Below are 22,074 nucleotides of genomic sequence, written 5' to 3'. Positions count from 1 at the left end.
CCAGTAAGTGACTGGGACCTCCAAGGCCCACTGGAACCCCATCTTTAGCCCCTGGCAGTAGCCCCCCACAGTACCTCACCAATGGGGTCAGGAAGCCATAGCAAAGTGGCAGGCACTGGAAGAGGCCCAGCTCTTGCCTCCGCCACCACTGATTATTTCTCCCAAACTCTGGTGGCCCCCACATGTAGGCTTGACCTGAGTGAGCAGCAGGAGCACTGAGGGACTTCCAGAAGTGGTCGAGGCATGTTTTTGAGATCACCATCAAGCTGCTGTTGGACATCCTGCAACACCAGGATGTGATGAAACACACAGAAGGCGGAGACTGTAGAGTAGTTGGCTTTGAAATCTGTACCTCAGCTGACTTGCACGTTCTGACTTCAACTATAGCATTTGTAGGTGGAAACGCAATAGACACATCAGTAGCTTCTCCCCTGCAACTCCAGAAGGGATTCAAGAGAATAATCACGTACACATTCAACGCAGAGCACAACAGACATTGTGGCATTCAGAGTTTTTATACTCCTGGCTCAAACCATAGAGACTTGGAATCGCTCACATTGCCCTCGTGGGTGTGGAGTGTGGTCACTGGGGAATTCAATGATAGCCATTGGGAGAAGGCCATGAAGGAGCAGGAGACCATAAGAACTTGTCTACAGAGCGGGCTCCTGATTTTCCCTTTCTGAAGAGGAGACATGATGGGGGCCAGTCATTTTCCTGTCACTGCTGCACCTCAGTGGTAGTTATGGACATGGCTGCTGGCTCTGTGATCCTTGGGGTTGGCTCCAGCTACTGGTTTCTTTTCGGGGCTCTATGTCCTTCCTCAGCCCAGATTTCGATGTAGGCTATTTGACAGCCTTCTTTCTTTTCCCAGGTTTTGTGTGATCTTTTAGAAAAATACATATTTTTAACATTAGAGAATAAATCCACATCTAAGTGGCCCCATGCAGTTCAAAGCCATGTTGTTCAAGGGTCAAATATAGTCTTGCATAGCACTGAAAAATCATATCCTTTCGCATTAGTTACATTACCTTCAATTTGACATTTATTTGTCTCTAATTGCTTTCTGGACACTAAAATTGCAATCAATTCTACTAACTGAAATGATTATAATAAAAATGTCACATTAGGTGAAATTCATCTTTGTAGCTCAGCCATTTGCTATATTTACCCCTCCAATTTGCCGAAGAGAAAACCAGGTGCTTTGTGATTTCAGAACGTTGGTAACTTTCAGTCTTTCCTCCACCATGCTGCCAAATGGTTTCTCATTTGACTTACCGCAACCCCTGTACCCCTTATCTGTGGTTTCCCGTTCCAGTTTCAGTTAGCTGCAATCAGCCAGTCTGGAAGCAGATGATCCTCCTTCTGAAGTGTCATCAGAGGGTCCATAGCAGCCTAACACCCTATCACAATGCCTCCGACATTCACCTCACTTCATCTTCTCCTGTAGGTGTTCTATTATTTCACATCATCACCAGAAGAAGGTAAGTCCAGTACAATGAGATATTTTGAGAGAAAGACGCTACATTCACATAACTTTTATGACAGTATATTATTATCATTGTTCTATCTCATTAGTTATTGTTGCTAATTTCTTGCTGTGCCTAATTTATAACTAAGCTTTATCAGGTATATATGCATAGGGGGAAAAAAACCCGTATATATAGGGTTCCATACTCTCTGTGATTTCAGGTAACCACTGAGAGCCTTAGAACATATCCCTGTATGCAGAGGGGAGGACTATTGGATTTCTCATCATACCTTTCCAAAAAATAAATACCCCAAAGCTCCCTGCTTTCGGTGCCTTGATTACTTTCACTCTTCCATGATACACTCCGAAATTGTTTGTGGCTTGAATCGCCTTCCATCATGCCATTAAGAAAACTCCATAATCTTCCTACTTTTAATTATCTTGAGAGAATTGCTATTCAGTAGACACTGATATTTTACTGTAGCTTGGAATACCAAGACTCTCTCTTTGCAGACTTGTCTCTACCACTCATACATACTCTGTCCTACATCTAATTTCTTCCTTAGTGGTACTAATTCCTCTTATGCTGTAAGAAGTATATCATTTCTCCTTACAATTGTTTGTAAAATATTCTTGTCTCTCTAATTGCTGATATAACCATTTCTTTCTGTTGTCCCCCCTCTCATCAAGTTGTTGGCACATACTCCCCTAATATTTATAGCTTATGCAGATTTTAGCTATATCACTTCCTAGAATCTTCTCTCAGGTCAACAATCATTGTGATGTTTTCAAGATTGATAAATACGTTTCTGCCTTTAAGTTTCCTGAATCTATCCCTGTCATGTATTTTTAAGGAAAAAATCCAGTAGTGCATGGAAATACAGAAGTCTGTTGTTTGAAGTAAATTATCCAAAATAATTTTTCCCATTCTTAAATGGAACTTATTTGGCAAATGCATCCTTCTTATACCTTTATTTGATGAGGTAAAATAATATATGAGATCAGTAATCAACATGAGAAGGGCAGTATGGTTACTGTTTAAAGCACAGATTCTGGGCCAGGCTGCTTGGATTGAATTCTAGATAGGTACCACCTTCTAACCATGAGACTTTAAAAAAGTTACTTAACCTCTCTCTTCTTCAATCTTGCACTCTGGAAGATAAGGGTATTAGGACTGTTGAAAGTATTACATGGAATAAATACAGATAAAGCCCATCTTACAATGTCTTCTTGTTACAATTGTTTTGTAAGTGTTAACTATTTTAAGCTAATACAAGAGTGATGTGTGTTAATTTGATATGCCTTACACACTGCCATAATGCTTTGATGACTGAGACCAAAATGAGAAATCACCAGAGAGGAAATTTAGACAAATCATCATTCAATGTTAGTCAATATAAGGAATTACTGAACTGAAAGCCATGAGATGATGAAAGAATTTCCTCTTAGAATAAGAAGAAATTGTCATTAGTGAACAGGAAATAGACCGAAAGGTTCCTATTATTTGTAATAGCAAGAGATCTATCTTTTCAGATGCTGTGTGAAAGAAGTAGTCGCCACTCAGAAAGGAATTGCCTTTCTATTTCTTCCTTTAATCCATTGTCCAAAAGTTCACTCATTTATAGTCCCTTGAAGAAGCGGTAGACATTGAAATCAAAGCTGACTCCTACTTTCTGCAGGCAACAGAACCAGACTGAAAAAAATACACTGGTATTCTATGGACTCCTGAGTCAGCAAAATCTATGATACAATGAGGATCTGAGCAGACTGGACTTATTTCTTCTTATGAGATTAGAGAGAATGATGAGTTTGAGGATGAATGAATGCCTATGTCGGTAAGTTAGTCTCCAAAGGCCTAGGGCCACTAATAGATACTTAAAAATATTAAATAAATAGCATTTTTTCTCCTAGGCCACTAATATGAGATACTTCAAAATATTAAATAGATAACATTTTTTTCTCCATAAAAGAAATGTATTTGCTCTCCTTCTTTGACTAAGTTTAAGCCATGTGATTTATTACACTGAAGAAGAGAAAGCAATTGAAAATATAGCGAAAAAGCATTAAAATAGATTGTCAACAATACCCATTTAATAGGAAAGAAAAGTAGATGTTTTTTTTTTTGATGTTGTTGTTTCCAGAACAAAGGTAGGAAAAGTGGAGGAGAGAGGGAAAAGTACAACAAATTATTTTACTGTTGTTCTTAAGGCTGAATCAATAGAAGGTGAGTATTCAGTGAAAAAAAAAATCTCCTATAGGATGCAAGAGGGAATTCATAACTAACGGATGTTTAGTATATTGCTATGCATTTTGGTCTTTGGCAGGAGACTGTTATTAAGTCAAAAACAATGGCTTAACTGCTACACTTTCAAAAATAGAGCAACGTGTTTTTAGATAAATGGAAGCTAGAGTTTTTCTGTTCAGCTTTCCTATCACTTTGAAAGGATACAAACATTCCTGCTTATCCCCACTGTGAGCCAGAGGGCCCACCATTTGGTCCTGCAGATGGTGATAGGTTAATTTACCAGGAACTGATTGGGAAAGCATTCAAGGAAAGCATTCAAGCTTCAGAAAGAACCTTGGTTCTTTCTCACATGGTGCTGAGTCACTTGAAGGCAAACCCCAGAACTATGATAGTTCGGAGAGCATAGAACACTTCTTTTTTTTTTATAATAAATTTAATTTTTATTGGTGTTCAATTTGCCAACATACAGAATAACACCCAGTGCTCATCCCGTCAAGTGCCCACCTCAGTGCCCGCCACCCAGCCACCCCCACCCCCCGCCCTCCTCCCCTTCCACCACCCCTAGTTTGTTTCCCAGAGTTGAGTCTTCATGTTCTGTCTCCCTTTCTGATATTTCCTACCCATTTCTTCTTCCTTCTTTTCTATTCCCTTTCATTATTATTTATATTCCCCAAATGAATGAGAACATATAATGTTTGTCCTTCTCTGATTGACTTATTTCACTCAGCATAATACCCTCCAGTTCCATCCACGTCGAAGCAAACATGTATGGATGCCCTGTGACCAGGTGTATGAGGGATGGAGATCAAGGTGAGTGAAAGCCTCAAGGTTAGCAGAATGATTAATTCAATCAGCCACCATGATGACACCTAAGATACTCTGCAAGCACAGAAAACATGGGAACCAATTAGTAAAAAGGGAAACAGCTCTGATTAAGAATTAAAACTAATAAATATCAGGATGGCAAAAAGGCAACTTTATTCTAGGCAGCCTGGCTAAAGTCTTACAGATCTATGCTTCACTTTCGGTTGAAAGTAGCCATATAGATGTAGATTAAGGTTGCCAACTAAGACTTTTGATAATTTATTAGAAGGACAGTTAGCCTGTTGACTGTCCTTTCTGTTGCTTGGCATGTGGGCATTATAGATGGAATTAGAGGTACCTTCTTGTGACTCTAAAGTTAGAACCTCACAGTAATTATGGCAGAGGAGAAAGATAGATGTCTGGGTTCCTGAAGGACTACAGAGGTCCCATGCCAGCTGTGATCTGCTTTTTTCCAGAACTATCTCTGAACTGTCAATTTTTCAAATAGTTTCTGTGGGAGGAAAAAATAATTTAAGCCAATATTATTGGTGTTTCTTGTTTCTTAAGTGATGCAAAATTTGGTATCTAAAACTATGATGCTTCATAAATGTGGAATTTGCTTAATGGAAAGGCTGTGAGGTAAATAATAAGGATCAACAATTATCAGTCGGAAATTTCATGTGGAAATCTGGTGACCCTTGGAATTCATTGACAGACTATTTGATCAAAGTTTCACCTTCGTTTTTTTTGTTTGTTTGTTTGTTTGTTTTGTTTTGCCTTGTGGTTCTTTTATTACTCAAAAAAAAAAAAACCTTCTTTGTTTCATTAAGCTGATTCTGTGCTTATGCCTTCAACTCTTTCACAATGATTTTCTGCTTCTCAATAAGGAAAGCATGCTTGGTTCTGTCATGAATATATTTAGCACACATGGAACCATCATAGACCCTACTGACATTTTTTTTTTTTTTTTTTTTAGACAACCCTTTAAGAACTGTAGGTCTCACAGCATGAACTCCTCAAAGTCATCCAGGGCACATGCACATGAGGATTTTGGTGCTTTCCCAACTTTATACATTTTTGGTATAAATGTAAGCAATTCTATTACCACGGGTTTGAGACAGCCTAGTTTTTGTTACACTCTGTATTGCAGGACAGCCTATGATGGTATGTCCAAAGCTGGACCATTCTGAATGCCTACGGATTTTGTCCTGAGAGGAGGCGCCTTCCTTATTTTGAATAGCAGACTGAATCATCAGGATGCAGCACTAAGATGCATGTAAGAAAAGATTCATGGGATGCCTGGGTGGCTCAGTGGTTGGCTTGGGTCATAATCCCTCAAGGAGCCTGCTTCTCCTCCTGCCTATGTCTCTGCCTCTCTCTCTCTGTCTCTCATGAATAAATAAAATCTGAAAAAAAAAAAAAGATTCAGAGTATTGGTGCATATTGAGTATTTGTTCTGTGTTTAGCAAACTTCTATAAAACAGAGAAGTCAGAGTACAGCTAGTCACTTTCTAAGGTAAGGGAAATTATAACACTCTTAAGGGACTCCTTTATATTATTAAGGGAGACAAAGTTGAGAGAGTCAACCCTCGAGTATTGCAGGGTTGAAGAACCGAATGTTTCTTTTCTCCAGTCTGAAATGATTAGCAACGGTTACAAGACAGGAGCCTAACCGGGAGATAAAGTGACATGGCACATGGTAGCTATTTTTTTTTTTTTAAAGACTTTATTTATTTGACAGAGAAAGTTCGCAAACGTTGTGGGGGGAGGGGGGATGGTAGACAGGAGGCAGAGGGAGAAGTCTCCTTCCCAAGGCGGCCCTCTGCCCTCATGAAGGAGGGGCCTGATGCGGGGCTCAATCCCAGGACTCTGGGATCATGACTGAGCCAAAGGCAGACGCTGAACCAACTGAGCCACCCAGGCGCCCAGGTTGTTCAAATGCTGGATATTTAAAGAAGATTTAACTGATCATTTTAAAGGCAAAAATGTTTCATTACAACTACTGTGTGACTGCCTGGAGAGCAAAGTTAGACCCAATTACCCCTGGAATCTCCAAGATTCCCTGAGCTTTGCCTGGTAAAATAAAGACATAATAAATAAATAAATAAATAAATAAATAAATAAATAAATAAATAAATTTCCATTTTTATTTAAATATTCGATATTTATATATATATAATAGGTAAACTACTAAAAGGGCATATAAATATTTGTATTTGATAAAGATACAGCATAGGAGGTAGAATGAAAAATATTTAAACTATGGCTCAAACACACCATTTAAGTGTATAGGATTGGCCAGTTACCACTTTAGTGTGCATTTTAAATGTGTTGTCTGCTACACCATGTCGAATTACCATGATCTGTGGTTTAATCTTGGCAATACTCTACCTTCAGTAAGTGTTACGTATTATTTATTTTGAGATATTTCAGGCATGAGAAAGAGAATTATATAAGTAATCATATTATATATGATATATGTTATATACATGTTATACACGTTATGATAAAAAATATATTATTATAAAATAATATAAACAATGGGTAACCACTGCTCAGACTAAGAAAAAAACTTCTATAAGCACAGTTGAAATCACAGTTCACATTCATCCCCCTCACTACCCACTCCTGTCAGAGCTAACCATAATCCTTAATTAATTTTTTAATTATTTTCATCTATATTATACATTTGCTACTTATGTACATGTCTCTAAATAATTTTCCATATAAATAATACCCTACACTTAAGCCTTCCTGAAAATTCTCTTACTCAACTTCATATGCTTTAGGTTTATCCAATTTAATAACTGCGAATCAAGTTCACCATTTTCACTACTAGGTAGATTTCCACTCGATGACTTTACCAAATCCACTAGTTTGGGATTTTATTATTGCTAATGTTGTTTTGCTCTAGCAAAAACTTCTGACACAAACGCTATTCCTATGTTGTTGTTTTTTTTTTCTTGTACACTTGTGGAGAGTTTCTTTATGCTATATACTTTGAGCCATAGAGTGTGGGGGTCACAGGGTATGCACGTATTTAACTCAATAAGAATTTCCAAATTGTTCCCCAAGATGGCTGTAAAAACTTCCACTTCACCAGCAATAATAGATAGGATTTTCTATTTCTCTATGTCCTTCCCAAGACTGTTTTTCTTAAACATTTAAATTCCTGTCTAGTTTAGGGGCATGACAGGTAGTTAATTGTGGTCGAATTTTTCTTATCCATAACTTCTGATGAAGTTGAAAATCTTTTCACATATTTATAGGTTCTATAGCCCGCTCAAGAAAGTGAGTTTGTACATTTTGCCATTTCTGCAATTTAACATTTTTCCATCTTATTTTTTATTGATAGGAGAGTATTTTGAAGTTGTGATACTAATTCTCTGCAAGTTGTATGCATTTCAAAAATATTCTTCTAGCCTAGAACTTAGCTTTCAGTCTTTTTAATGCTATCTTCAGACCATGATTATCATATTTTTCTACATGTTTTCTGTTTTCAGATATATTAATAAATACTCCATACCCTACATGAAGTAGGAAGAATATTCATATTCTCTATTAATCTTTTTTGTTATCTTACATAGAACTATTTAATACCCAGAGATTTTATATATCATGCAAAGTAAAGATTCACTCTAAAATGGAAAACTACCTTTCACATGACTAGTTGACTCTTTTTTTCTTTTCTTTTCTTTTTTCTTTTCTTTTTTAAAGTTTCATTTATTTCTTAGAGAGAGATAGAAAGTGTGCAGAAGGAAGTGGGACAGAAGAGAGAGAAAATCCTCAAGCAGAGGATTTAAGCAATATATGCAATCCTCAAGCATATATTTATGCTTTTAAATAAATTGTTATATAGTATTCAAATGAATGATGAGAATATATTTGCTGTTAGAATCATGTGCACTGATAAATATTATAAAAAGAATACCTTTAATAAATATTACTGGCTCCAGAATTTAAAAAATGCACTTAAATGCACTTGTTTTCAAGTGCATTTCTATATACATCATATTGTAAATTTATTTTAAAAGTATGTTTTCTTATTCTTTTTTTATATAGTGAATAGGGGTATAATTAATGGCAAAATGATTTTTGTAGCCAAGGAACCAACTTAAAATCTTATCTACTCTACTAATATATTAGTATATTATCATTATGTCTTCTTCAGTCCCTGTAATAGTTCTTATCTTTGTCTTCCTGAATTGACTAAGGCCTCAGATATAATGTTGAGTGTGGTAGGAAGAGATATTTGTTCCCATTCTTTACTTTTAAAGAATATGCTTCAAGGTTTCACCATTAAATACTATGTTGTTCTTTATTAGCTTTGCAAAGTGTCCTACTATCTTTAGTTTGCCATATGCTTTCATGATAAATGGGTATTGATTGTCAGTAAAGGACTTTTCAGCAACATACCTAATTATACATTTTTCTCTAATTTTATTTAATTTTTTTCTTTTTTATTATTTTTTAATTTAAATTCAATTTGGCAACATATACTATAATACCCAGTGCTCATCATATTGTGTGGCCTTCTTAATTCCTGTTACCCAGTTACCCCCCAACCTTTAATTTTAAATAAGGAAAATTATATAGGTAGATTATTTAATAGATCATCCATCCTTGCATGCTGGGATGAACTGTACTTGATCAGAATATACTATATTTAATATATTGCTCGGTTAATTTTTCTAAAATTTATGGGATGCTTCCCTTTGTTCATACTAGCATTAACCCTATGATGACCACAGCACTTTCTGCCAAAAAAAAAATGAAAAAAGAAAAAAAAAAGAAAAATTTGGGAACACACAGTATATAAAGTTTTCAAGGTGTTTTACATGGCTCTCACTTAAATTTCATAACAGCTTTATAAGGGAGGTGGTCTTTAGGACTCACTTTCAGCTAAAATTTAAGGAGGTAAAATAACTTTCTCAAGAAATAAAATTGATTAAAGAGAAGGGCAACCTTTGGAAAGACTCAATTGTGTTATCTATTAGGAACTTCTTTTGTTTTAGGCCTATTGAAATGTTATATTATTCAAAAAGTCTTTATATGTACCTAACATTTTTTTATCCTTTCTGTGTTTGCCTTTCTTCTTCTTTTCCTTCTTATTTTTCTTCTTTTAGATTTTACTTATTTATTTTAGAGAGAGAGAGAGAGCAAGAGCAGCACAGGAGAGAGAGGGAGAGGGAGAGTCTTAAGTGGAACTGTGCTTAGTGTGGAGCCTGACATGGGGCTCTATCTCATGACCCTGAGATCACAACCCAAGCCCAAACCTGATTTGGTCGCTTAATTGACTGCACCACCCAGGGGCCCCTGCTGTCCATATTCTGAAAATTATGCCTCTAAAACTTACCCATTCCCTTCATTTTACTTTGTAAAACAACTAAATGTGTACTTATGCATTTAGCTGAATGTAAGCTCCAGAAAGAATGTCATTAACTGTCCCTTATCTGTTTTTTGAAACTGAATGAGTGCTTTGCATGTTGCTTTGTAAAGATATAATGATTACCAAACATATATTTTTGCAGTGAATTGAATTATTCTTCCTTGAAGCTAGAGTTTATATTTTGGAGAAGTTGTTGATTTTTCTTGTACTGTATAAGAGAGAAAATTCCCTTGAGTAGTGAAGGAGAAAATTAGTTTAGAAGAGAAACAAAGTAATTAACATAGGATATAAAACAAGCAATAAAGACAGCCAGAATATAACAAACATAATGAAATTAAAATGGCATTAAGGGAAATATCAAAGTCATAAGAATCAAAAATGGTAAACTAAAATTGCAAATTTATTAAATTGTATATAATCAACATTCTAAAAATAATATCTTACAAAGTATTTCTGTAGGCTCTGTTGGGTAAACTTACCAGAAAGTGAGATAATTCAAGATCCCAAGAAAAAGGAATGAGAAAACCAAAGGGAAAATGCAGTACTTTCTCAGCCCAGGGAAATGACTGTGAAGACCACAGGAAAGAGAGAAAGGAAATAGACATAGAAGCATCAGAATCTCTCTCATTTCTGTTGACTAGTTCCATTTTATTATACAAAATCTTTTTTTTTTATTACTGTTTCTTTGCAAACAACTGCAACTTGGAAATCACAGTATAAGAAATAAAGTGTTTCCCCATCTCCCTTCTTATATTGTTTTTCATTTTTATCTTAATAAAATGAGTAATGCTGTGCAATTATAATTCAGATTGTATTTATTGTTGCTTTTTATGAAGATAAGCATCTATTAAGAGTTTACATTTGAGGCACAATTGGATCACAATGCCCACATGTCATTTATTTCATTTACCTTTTTTTTTTTTTTTAATTTTTATTTATTTATGATAGTCACAGAGAGAGAGAGAGAGAGGCAGAGACACAGGCAGAGGGAGAAGCAGGCTCCATGCACCGGGAGCCCGACGTGGGATTCGATCCCGGGTCTCCAGGATCGTACTCTGGGCCAAAGGCAGGCGCCAAACCGCTGCGCCACCCAGGGATCCCTCATTTACCTTTTTTAAAGATACATTCACATCCTTAATTATATAACAGCGTATTTTTTTGTATATTCATATTTCCCTTTGGAGGGAAAAATATATATAAAAACATGGAGGCAGATATCAACATAAACACAGACCTCATAATCATGGAGAGAAGTTGGATGAGGCATTTTTGAGAACAACAAAATACAAAATCACAGTACTAATTACAATTACAAAAGCATTATGGAGAAAATAAAGTTCAGTTGCAAATTTCAGAGACTGTTTCATAATCTGCATGTTAAAAGATCTATCAAAAAAATCTATCAAATTAGAAAAGCTAGAAGTCGGGTGGGACATGCCTATGAGCAAACATGTAACTTATAATGGTAGCTAAAATTGATATGCTATCGAATGTTAAAAATATATCCAAAATAGCTATTTCATAGAAGTGAGAACCTGAATATATTGGTCAGGTGATAAGAGGTTTTAAAAGTTGAGAAACTAGTGTGATGTCATTTCTGCTGCATTATCAATTCTTAGGATGCAACCCACCTTGAGTAGGTGACTGCAACCTTAGTTGGAAATAGTCTTTGCAAGTGTATTCACGTTAAGACGAGGTCATATAGGTATAGGGAAGGCTCTATTCCAATGACTGGCGTCCTCGTAAGAGAAGGATTATTTGAACACACAGACATTGGGAGAATGTCATGTGACAAAGGACACAAAGACTGGAGTGAAGCAGCTGTGAAGGAACACAAGGATTGCCCCAAAGCACCAGAAGCTGGGAAAGGAGCAAGGAACAGATTCTCCCTCATAGCCTCTAGAAGGAATCAAGTCTGCAACTGCCTTGATTTCAGACTTCTAACCTCCATTAACTGTGAGAGAACTAATTTCTGTTGTTTTAAATCACCCCGCTCATAATCATTTGTTATGGCAGCTGTAGGAAACTAAGTCAGATCCCTATCTCACATCCTATGTGAAAATTAATTCCAAGTTGCTCAAATAATGTCTTTTTTATTTTAAAATAAACAGATTTTTGACCAGAAGTTACAAAGAAATACATAGGGAGATCCTGTGCACCCCTTTATCCAGCTTCTCCTTCTTCTAATATCTTGCTAAATTGAGTACAGCAACAAAACTAGGAAATTGATATTGGCACAATCCATAGATCTCATTCAGAACTCATCAATTATACATGGACTCATTTGTGTTTGTTTGTGTGTGTGTGTGTGTGCATTTAGCTCTGCACAATTTTATCACAAGTGTAGCTTTGTATACCCCCACAATCAAGATCTGTATCATCACAAATCTCCTTCAAGCTACACTTTTATAGCCACACCCAGGCCTATTTCTTTCCCTAAGCTCTGGTAACCACTAACCAGTTCTCCATCTCTATAATTAGGTTATTTAATGAGTGTCACATAAATGAAGTCATGCACTATGTATCCTTTTGATATTGGCTTTTTCACCCCACATAATTTTCTTGAGGCTTATTAAAGTTGTAGTATATGTCAATAGTTTGTTTCTTTTTATTGCCAAATAGAATTCTGTGGTGTGGATATACCATAGTTATTGAACCATTCATTCAATGAAGAGCATTTGGGGAATTTCAAGTTTCAAATTATTAAAAATGAGCCGGCTATGAACATTTATGACAAGACTCTGGTTGAAAGTATATTTTCATTTCTCTGAAATAAATCCCCAGAAGGGAAATAGCTGGGTCATATGTTAAGTCAATTTTTGGTTATAAAAGATACTGTTCAACTATTTCTCAGAGGAGCTGGCCCACTCTAAATTCTCATTTATGAGTGATCAAATTTCTCCACATTCTTACCAGCATTTAGTGTTATCACTGTTTTTTTATTTTAGCCATTCTGATTGGTATATAGTAGCACATTATTGTGGTTTTAATTTACATTTTCCTGGTAATGAATTTGAATATATTTTCATGTGCTAATTTACCATCTGTATGTCTTTTTTATTAAAATGCCTATGCAAATCTTTCACCCATTTTCTAATTGTATTGTTTTTTCAGTGTTGAGTTTTGAGAATTCTTTACATGGTAGATATATAAGTTGTTTGTTGAGTATAAAACTAACAAAAGTATTCAACAAGTCTGCAGCTTGACTTCTGACAATACCACAGTCTTGATTAGTGTAGAATGAATATGGTAGTCTCTTCAAATATTAAGTCTTTCATCACCATTTGATAGTTTTTAGCATACAATCTCGGGTAGATTTTTTTTAGGTTTCTACACAATTATTTTCTTTGGTAGAATTGGGAATGATATTGAATTTTTTATTTTGTTTTCCCACTGTTTATTGTATGTATGTAGAAATGCAATTGGCTTTCATGTAATGATTTGAATCAAATGACTCAGTTCTAGTTTTTTTTTTTAATTTATTTTCTGTAGATTCCTTGGGATTTTCTACATACACAATCATATTATCTGCAAGCAGTTTTATTCTCTTTTCCTCTTTTTCCAATTTGTTTTCCTTGTATTTCTTATTTTTTTTCTTATTGCAGTGGCTAGAAGTTCTGGGATTATGTGAATAAGAGTGCTAAAAGCAGAGATCCTTGCTCTGTTCCTAATTCTGGAGAGGAATCATTTATTTTTTCATCATTAAGCATGAAGTTAGCTCTAGATTTTTTTTTTATGATATTAAGGAAGTTCTCCTCCATTCTTAATGCACTAAGAGTTTTTAAACCATGAACGAATATTGAACTTTGTCAAATGCTTTTCTGTGTCAATTGATATCATGCCTTTCTCTTTTTAATCTGTTTATATGGTGTACTGCATTGTTGATTTTCAAGTACTGAACCACCCTTCCATACTCAAAATAAGTGTCACTCATCATGGTGTATTTTTATATTCAAATAAATTATTTATATACATATATTTAAAAGTTATTCAAAGTTAAAAGTTTTGAAAATTATATATTTATAGAAATATATAAAAGTCACATTTGATTTGCTAAATTTTTGTTGAGAATTTTGCATCTATATTCATAAATGGTATTGGGACCATATCAGCTCCCTCTTGAAAGAAAGCAAGATGACTGTGAGTGAATATTTAGGGTGCCTCACTAAGCTGGCAGGGTGGAGCAGTGGGGAAGAGGTGGTGGTGATTTCCATTACTTAGATTGTTGAAATGAAAGAAGGAAAAATCACTAGGGGAGAAATAAGAAACCAATGTATGTAATATTGGACGTCTTATTTTTTATCTTGAGGAGTAAACAAATGGAGATTTATTTTTTAATAATGTTATGAATTATTTAGGTTTCTTGGAGTTCTAAAACTTTGGGTCATTGCTTTAAATATTTTAATTAATTTAAGACATAGAATGGAGAAATTAAAATAAGAAATTAAAAATCCTCCACCCAAATTAGCTCAATTATTGAAACGTTTATTAGTTATCTTTTCAAATTTCTTTAGAACCATATATACAGTGATTAGGTATTACTCAGATTATATTTAAGCTACTATGCAATATTTTCCCATGATACTCCTTTTGATAAACAGTAAGGCAATATTTCAGCTGTCAAAAATATAGATTTGTGTTGAAATTACAATTTTCAGTGTAGCTCCTCAAGCAACTTATAAGAAAAATATCTTAAATACACCTCCAATGAATATCAAAACAATTTAATGATTCTATAATTTAGAAGGTAAAGTACAACCTGAGACATACATTTCAAAAAGAAATATGTCAATTCAGAGTAGTCAGACTCAAATAACTTTTTGTCAGAAGTCATTAAATTTAATTATCATGGCTTAACACTTGAATTGCACTTACCTGAACCATTTTTAATGACAAATTGAAAAAAAAATAGTTACCATAAATAACTTACTCTCATCTACTTTTACTCCCCATGCCAAGTAGTAATTCTGGTATTTAATTATATGTACGAACAATATTTTCACAAAATCTAATGCTGATATGTAAACATCAGTTAGACGATATTTGTAAAACTTTAGATGTTAATTTATAATTTTATGCTCTACAAATGTTTGCATAAATAATAGATTGGAGTGTTGCTGTTTCCATGATCTTTGTTTAATTAGAAACACTCTTGGCAATTCAACATAATAGGAGGAAAAAAATGACAGATAATTTCTTCTTTGCATTAAATGTAATTATATAAGCTGTCTAGAAAGTAAATTTTCAAAAATCTTCCTATGACACTGTAGATTTTCTGTACCATATAACAAGAAATGACTGTGTTTAATTTTGTTATAAAATATTCATAATTCATTTTAATAGTTTCAGAAAGAGAAGACTACTGGTACTATTGAAGGGAGGTGTTAATAACATACAGACATTCCCTTCTGTCTCTCTCACACACACATACACACACACACACAAATGAAATTCTCTTTCTTCTAGACATACACAGAAGAGAAATGGGAATGGAAATTGCCAATTTAGAATACTCATTATGAACCTATAAAGAAAACAGGGGTAAAATATGGTATTGAAATTTAGGATTAATTAAGTTCTCTCTTATAAACCTATGTGTACATTACCACACCCTACACATAGGTACAGACAATTTAGTAAGAGAATGAAAAGAAGGCCCTGCATCCTAACACAAAATCTTCCATAGAATGTAAATACATTCTCAGGGTACAAGTAGGGCAGTTCGTGGGCCTACACCCACCTCATATCAGAGTCCTCTATATTATAACACTATTTAACACCTGACGCTAGAGAAGGAGCTATCGGTTAACAAGTTCTGTCTAGTAACATACAGCTTCCAGTCAAAATTGTTATTCTCACATTCTTAAAAAAATTAGATTTAAAAAAATGTAACTTTAAAAATCTGAAATTAGATTTTAAAAAGTCTGGCCAGAAAGAAAGGCCAGAATAAACAAAGAGAAAATCTATCTTCAAAGGCAAATAGTGTTATCATAAGGAGGTGTGTGTGTGTGTGTGTGTGTGTGTGTGTGTGATTAAGAATTTTCAGAGAGGGGCAGGCTGGGTGGCTCAGCAGTTTAGCGCTGGCTTCAGCCCAGGGTGTGATCCTGGAGACACAGGATCAAAGCCCACATGGGGCTCCCTGCTTCTCCCTCTGCCTCTCTCTGTCTCTCTCTGTCTCTCATGAATAAATAAATAAAATCTTAAAAAAAAAAAAAAGAATTTTCAGAGAATCTTAATATGTTCACGACTGCAGAAATTCTAAGTTGCTAACAGTAGTACAGAGAATTGGGAAAGAAGAAGAGAGTATAAGGGAGCACTTTTGAAGAATGAAAACACCACAAAAATGTCCACAACAAAAAGGATATTCTATAAAAGGGCAAGAAACTCACTGAGCACTAGGTATCATAAATAAATAAATAATAAATAAATAAATAAATAAATAAATAGTAAAGTCACTCAAAGGAAAATTAATTTAGAATGTAACACATTAAGGGTGAAAAGAATATTTAAACCTTTTCAGACAGAAGATGATAAAACAAGAGACAAATAGACCCCCAAGAAGCAAGCATCAGAATTGCCTCATACTTCTCACTAGGGAGTAGAGATGTTAAGAAACACAAGTGCAAGTTCTCAAAGCAGGAGAGAGAGAGAAGGGAATAAAATCTAGATTTCTTTTTTTTTTTAAGATTTTATTTATTTATTATGAGAGACACAGAGAGAGAGAGAGAGGCAGAGAGACAGAGGGAAAAGCAGGCTTCAGCAGGGAGCTTGATGTGGGACTCAATCCTGGGACTCCAGGATCACGACCTAGGCCAAAGGCAGGCCCTAAACTGCTGAGCCACCCAAGAATCCCCTAGATTTCTATATCACATGAAATATTGAACATTTTTCATTAACAGAATATCACCGAACATTTACTTGCATGAAAATGTCTTCTCAAGGAAATGATGTACATATTGACTTCAGAAAATGATAATAAAAACCAAGAACTAGATTTTTATTTTCTTATGGTCTTAATTCTCAACTTCCCTGCAGCAGTTGCTCTCCAACGTCAGCAGTAGGGAACCGTGGCATTGGCCAGTTAACGTAAAAAAAAAAATTGGCTATGGGGACAAGTTGAAATTCTGTCAATTAAAACTATATGATAAATTGACTTTTAGGAAATGACTCGCTTGTCATATAAAATATATTAAAACATATGGTTTTATTAACAAGCAAAACCAAATTCAATCCAAAAGTATCGGTTGTTGATTATAATGTTACAACATACAGTCATTGCCCAAAAAGATGTAAACAGAACATAAGAATGATTTTAAGAGTTAGAAGATGTAAAAATTAAAAATACATTTGATGTTTACACTAGGAATATTTAGTTTGGAAAGGCACTGCTCTATGACATTAAAAAACCTGAAGAACAGGTTCTCTCTCTCTCTCTCAAATAAATAAATAAAATCATTTTTTATATTAAATTATTTTTTATTAAAAAATTGTTTTAATAAGTAAATCTTAAAAAAAAATCCTGAAGAAAAACAAACAAAAAACACTAAAAAGCCTACACCTTAGGGTCTAAATTGAAAAACAGTTATATAATAATATTAATTAACTAATATTCATCGATTTCCAACTTTATGAGTCAAGCTACAGAGAAAACACAAGACTTTAATTCTGCTTGACACAATAAAATATGCATATTTTATCATTTACAGTGAAAGTCAAGCATAGAGGCAATAACATGCTCATCTCACAAAAGGGAAATTCAAAAGATAATATTTACATGCATTAAACAAATTAGAGTTTTCAGCAGTTAAAAACAACTAACAAGGATAATCAATTGAAAAATTTGAAGGTGGTAAAATTACCAAGAACTGGTGAGAAAGTTGGAGGTGGAGAAATAATAGCTGATACATTACAGCCCAAAGACAACAAAATAATCTTCATCTGATGAATTAAACAATAGCAATATAAGTATACATGTTGTATTTGTAAAAGCAAGCACCAAAACAGCCATAAACAGGTACAATTAAAGCCCCAGTGAGTATAGTTGGCCATGCAGAAGGTTAATGCAAGAAATTGCTAATTTCTAACTCCATCAATAACATTTGCCTTTATTTTTAAAAAACTATGTGTACCACTTTGATATACTTTTTAGAAGTTAAGAATGGCCTAACTTTTAATGGTACTTTATTTACTGTAAGATAACCTTTGTTAAATTGGTGTTAAACTAAACTAATAGTTCTGATAATTTAAAAATTGCTAAATTTCATCCTTTACATTACTTTCAGAATTTTTGAGCTTTCTCGAAAATACTTTTGTTAATGTTTTAATATATCAAATATTACTTTTATGTTATAAAATGTAACTTATATTTTTCTGAAGTTAAAAATGTATAACTATATATACAGTTATATATATTTATGTATACAAATATATATAGTATATTTATAGCTATATGTTAAATATATATATATATGTATATATATTTATCAGCAGTGCTATTCCAAACTAAATATTCCTAGATATAGGAATATTTTATATATATATAAAATGAATTCCACCTACAAATATTCTTCCTGGGTTCTATGAATTTAGGTTCTGAACCTTAAAACCCCAGAAAATAGTAAGTCTGTTAATAATGGGAGTTAGCATTATTAATTAATTAAGTATGATGTGTCAGACACTATGGTAATGGCTTTGTATGCACCACCATCTCATTTATTAATCATAATAGCTTTCTCACTTAGGAATTCTTATGACCTCTGTTTTAAATACAAAGAAATAGAGGTTAAAGAGGCAAAATAACTTGCTCAAGATCTATTCAGTTAATAAATATTTATTATACAGACCCTAAACCAAATGTTTGGTACCTATCAATGGAAAAAAAAAAAAAAAAACACCAAAACCTTTGCCATCATGAGGCTTACATTCTATTGGGTGGTACAGTAATTTAAAAACTATACTATATGTTGGCAAATTAAATTTAAATTTAAAAATGTAAAAAAATAAATTTGGCCAAGAAGAAAAAATAAATAAAATTAAAAATAAGTCAAATAAATAAACTGTATAGTTTTTTTTATAAGATTGTAAATACTATGAAAAAATGTATAACATAAAGCTGATGAGTAGGGCAATTGCAATTTTAAATATGGTGGTCATGGCAGGCTATTGGGCACCAGAAACAGGTTTTTATCCAGGTTCAGTTCAGGTATCTCTTTTAAACTTTTTCTATCCAACAAAATTAACAACTTTAGATTCTATTCTATCATTGAACTTGGTTCTTATACTAAGGACCAAATATTTTTCAGAAAGATCCCTCTGATGGTCCTGTGGAAGATACACTAAACAATTAAAAAAAAAAAAAAAAAAGGGAAGAAAACCGGTCACATAAGAGTCATTGTGCCACTGCTGCTAAAAAAAAAAAATGGCAAAGAAAGCTCCAAGATCAAATACCAAGTGCCAAAATGCCAAGCCCTTATGTAAAAGCTAAAAGTAATTGTCTGAATCTTCTACCTTTTGAATCTATTATTATGCCCAAAAAGGATGTTACCAATCATATTAATTTGCCTATCAAAGCTATAAGATCCATCAGCATTAAACCCCAGCCCAGACCTACCAATATCACAGGATCCAGAAACCAAAGTTGGAGACACCAAAACTTCCAGGCAAAAGACAGACTTAAGGATGAATTTCTTCTAACTTAAATCGTCAGCCTTCCAGCAATAGTCAACAACAGCATGAAACTGGATCCTCCACTACTGAAGAAGTGTCTAGAAAAACTGTGGGGTCACTTAATATATAGCCCCGAAAACTGCAAAGAAGCAGGTGGCAGATCAAGGAAATGTTAAATGTGCAGACTCTGTGGACAATAACCATGTTGAAAATGAATCATTGAATACTTTCTAAAAGAGATAAACACAAAGAGACTTGCCTAAAACTTTCCCAGACTGAAAGGAAGCCAAATCCTGAATTACAGACAATAGGTAAACCAAAGATTATCTCTTATAATCAAACCAAGAGCAGTTTGGCTCCTAAATAAGCCTTGGGCAAAATTTCAGGGAATAGTGCTATTCTGAAAGACAGAGTTAATAAAGAATTTGTTAGGGAACCACAAATTAGGATTCCACCACAAAAGCCACAGCAACTTTTGAGAGGAACAAATCTTGCAAGAACAGGAGAAAAATTCTCAAAGACAGTTCTTTCTCATTATGTTCAACCCCTTAGTAGGACTCTAAAATCAAAGAAACCAGTCATCAAGGACATAAAGGTTAATGGAGATAAATACAAAAGACCAAATGAAATTAAGTTACAGTCACACACTGCTACTGAACAAAATATAAAGCAATCCAAACCCTGGACATGCCCCAGTGTGTTTCAGGGAGGCTATAGCAACAGACATTCAAACAAGAAGCAGGATCAAAAATCCACTAAATCTGTTTTAGGTCTCAGACATCTTGTGCACTACAAAATACCAAAAGCCATAAGCTAAAGTCCTAATTTGATAGTTGGAAATTTTAGTTCAGTCATTCCAAGCACCCCTAACATAATAGCAAATGGCATTAGTGGGAATAAATCCAGTGGCAGCTATCAGCAAAAAGTTAGAATTATTTTCTCAACAAGACAGCTCCCAAACCTCAAGCTGGTGACCAAACTGTAAATGCAAAAAGAGTCCCATATAGGACAAAAAACTAATCCAAATATTAAGAAGATGATCACAGCAGAGGATAGAAGGAAACAACTAGAACGGCAGAAATCTAAGGGGGAAACAATCTATAAAGGACCTCTTACGGAACTTAAAGAAAAAAGAAAAATAATAGAGAAAATTAATATTTCATCCTGGAAGAGAATGGAAAAGATGAAGAAAAGAAAGCACAACTTGACCTGTCCTATAAAACTCACAACACTCTAACAGAATTGGAGCTCGTTGAAGGGGGTGTACTTTTTAATGGTATATTTACCATATTGTCCGGTGTTCCTGAGGCTGAAACATTTGCTAAATTCTAGATCTGCGACGCAAAGTTGTTGGCCAGTAAAGGCACCTTTGATGTTCCTGGATGGGCTGTAGGAAGAGGGAAAACACTGATACAAGAGTTGGAAGAAGGCGTTCTTCATAATGGCAAGACCCCAACAGAATAACAGAAGGAGTTACTTCGGCCTCTATAGTTGCAGAAATGAATATAACATCAATAGAAGAGTGGGCCAATAAGGCAGGATCTGAAACTTCTTGTCTTTCTCTAAAAGAAAAGAGTTTACACCAATACTTCAAATAATCAAGGCAGAGCAGGATAATCATCCTGGTATCAAATTACAAATCACCTCAACCCTAGAATAAGTGTAATGCCAAAAGTGCAAGACATGAAGCTCATCACTCCTATATGGCATTTGCAAGGACTGAATGAGCTGTGTCCCACTATCTAGAAGTGTTGGGAAGACATGACTTAGAAGTGGCTTCCCTTATTAAGATTAAAAGTAGGAGAAAGAGAGTATTATGTATTCCATAAAAATGAAGCTTTGCCTATAAACATTAGACTTTAAAATCTTTGAGCCATAATTTCTCAATGCCTTTAAAAAAAAAAAAGCATTTCAGAGCTTCCATGAAAAAAGAAAAAAACCCTTGTCTAGGCGACATGGAAAAAACTATGTAATGGACAGGGAGATTATGGGCTCTCAGGATTTAGTAATTCACTGGGCTTACTCTCAAATTTAATATCCTCACAGGACTGTCTTTGTTTTATTTGCTTAAGGCTATAGCTGGCCACAGTTTTATAGCATACATAATTTTTAAACTATTGAATATTAATTTACCCTACAAGTATGGTAAAAATTTTCACTTTTTTGATCTACTTTACTCTCAACATAGTTCTTTTTTTATATCAAAAATTGGTGCCACGTATGATACACTTTCCTTCCTGCCTCTGCCTTAGCAGAGAAGGTGAGTCTTTCCAGTTGAGCTTAGAAGCTAAGCCTTCCCAGCTAGATGCCATGTGATGGTCTGGTCAAAAACCCTCATTTTACAGAGTTCATGCTAGCTGTGCTTTTGCTCACAGACCACAAATGACCCTTATGTGTGACTTGGACTTCTGTCACTGTGTCCCTGTAGGTGAGGGACAATTTGTGTCCTGTCTGTCCTAGGCCTCCTCTAATGAAACAGAGTTCTGATGGATGCAAAAATTC

General features: G+C 34.4%; 1 long non-coding RNA gene and 1 pseudogene across 12 annotated transcripts in view; one reads left to right on the top strand and one right to left on the bottom strand.

The window, feature by feature from the left end:
- Nucleotides 1-22,074, bottom strand: part of LOC140611659 (uncharacterized) — a 355,437-nt gene that overhangs the window by 252,177 nt on the left and 81,186 nt on the right. The gene's annotated exons all lie outside the window — the stretch shown is intronic.
- On the top strand, nt 1,255-21,435 carry LOC140611544 (cytoskeleton-associated protein 2-like pseudogene; annotated as a pseudogene).

The sequence above is a fragment of the Canis lupus genome, chromosome 20 (genome assembly GCF_048164855.1).
Source record: "Canis lupus baileyi chromosome 20, mCanLup2.hap1, whole genome shotgun sequence".
Lineage (NCBI taxonomy): Eukaryota > Metazoa > Chordata > Mammalia > Carnivora > Canidae > Canis > Canis lupus.
The sequence above is the reverse complement of the archived record's forward strand: the minus strand, read 5'-3'. Positions and strand labels throughout refer to the sequence as shown.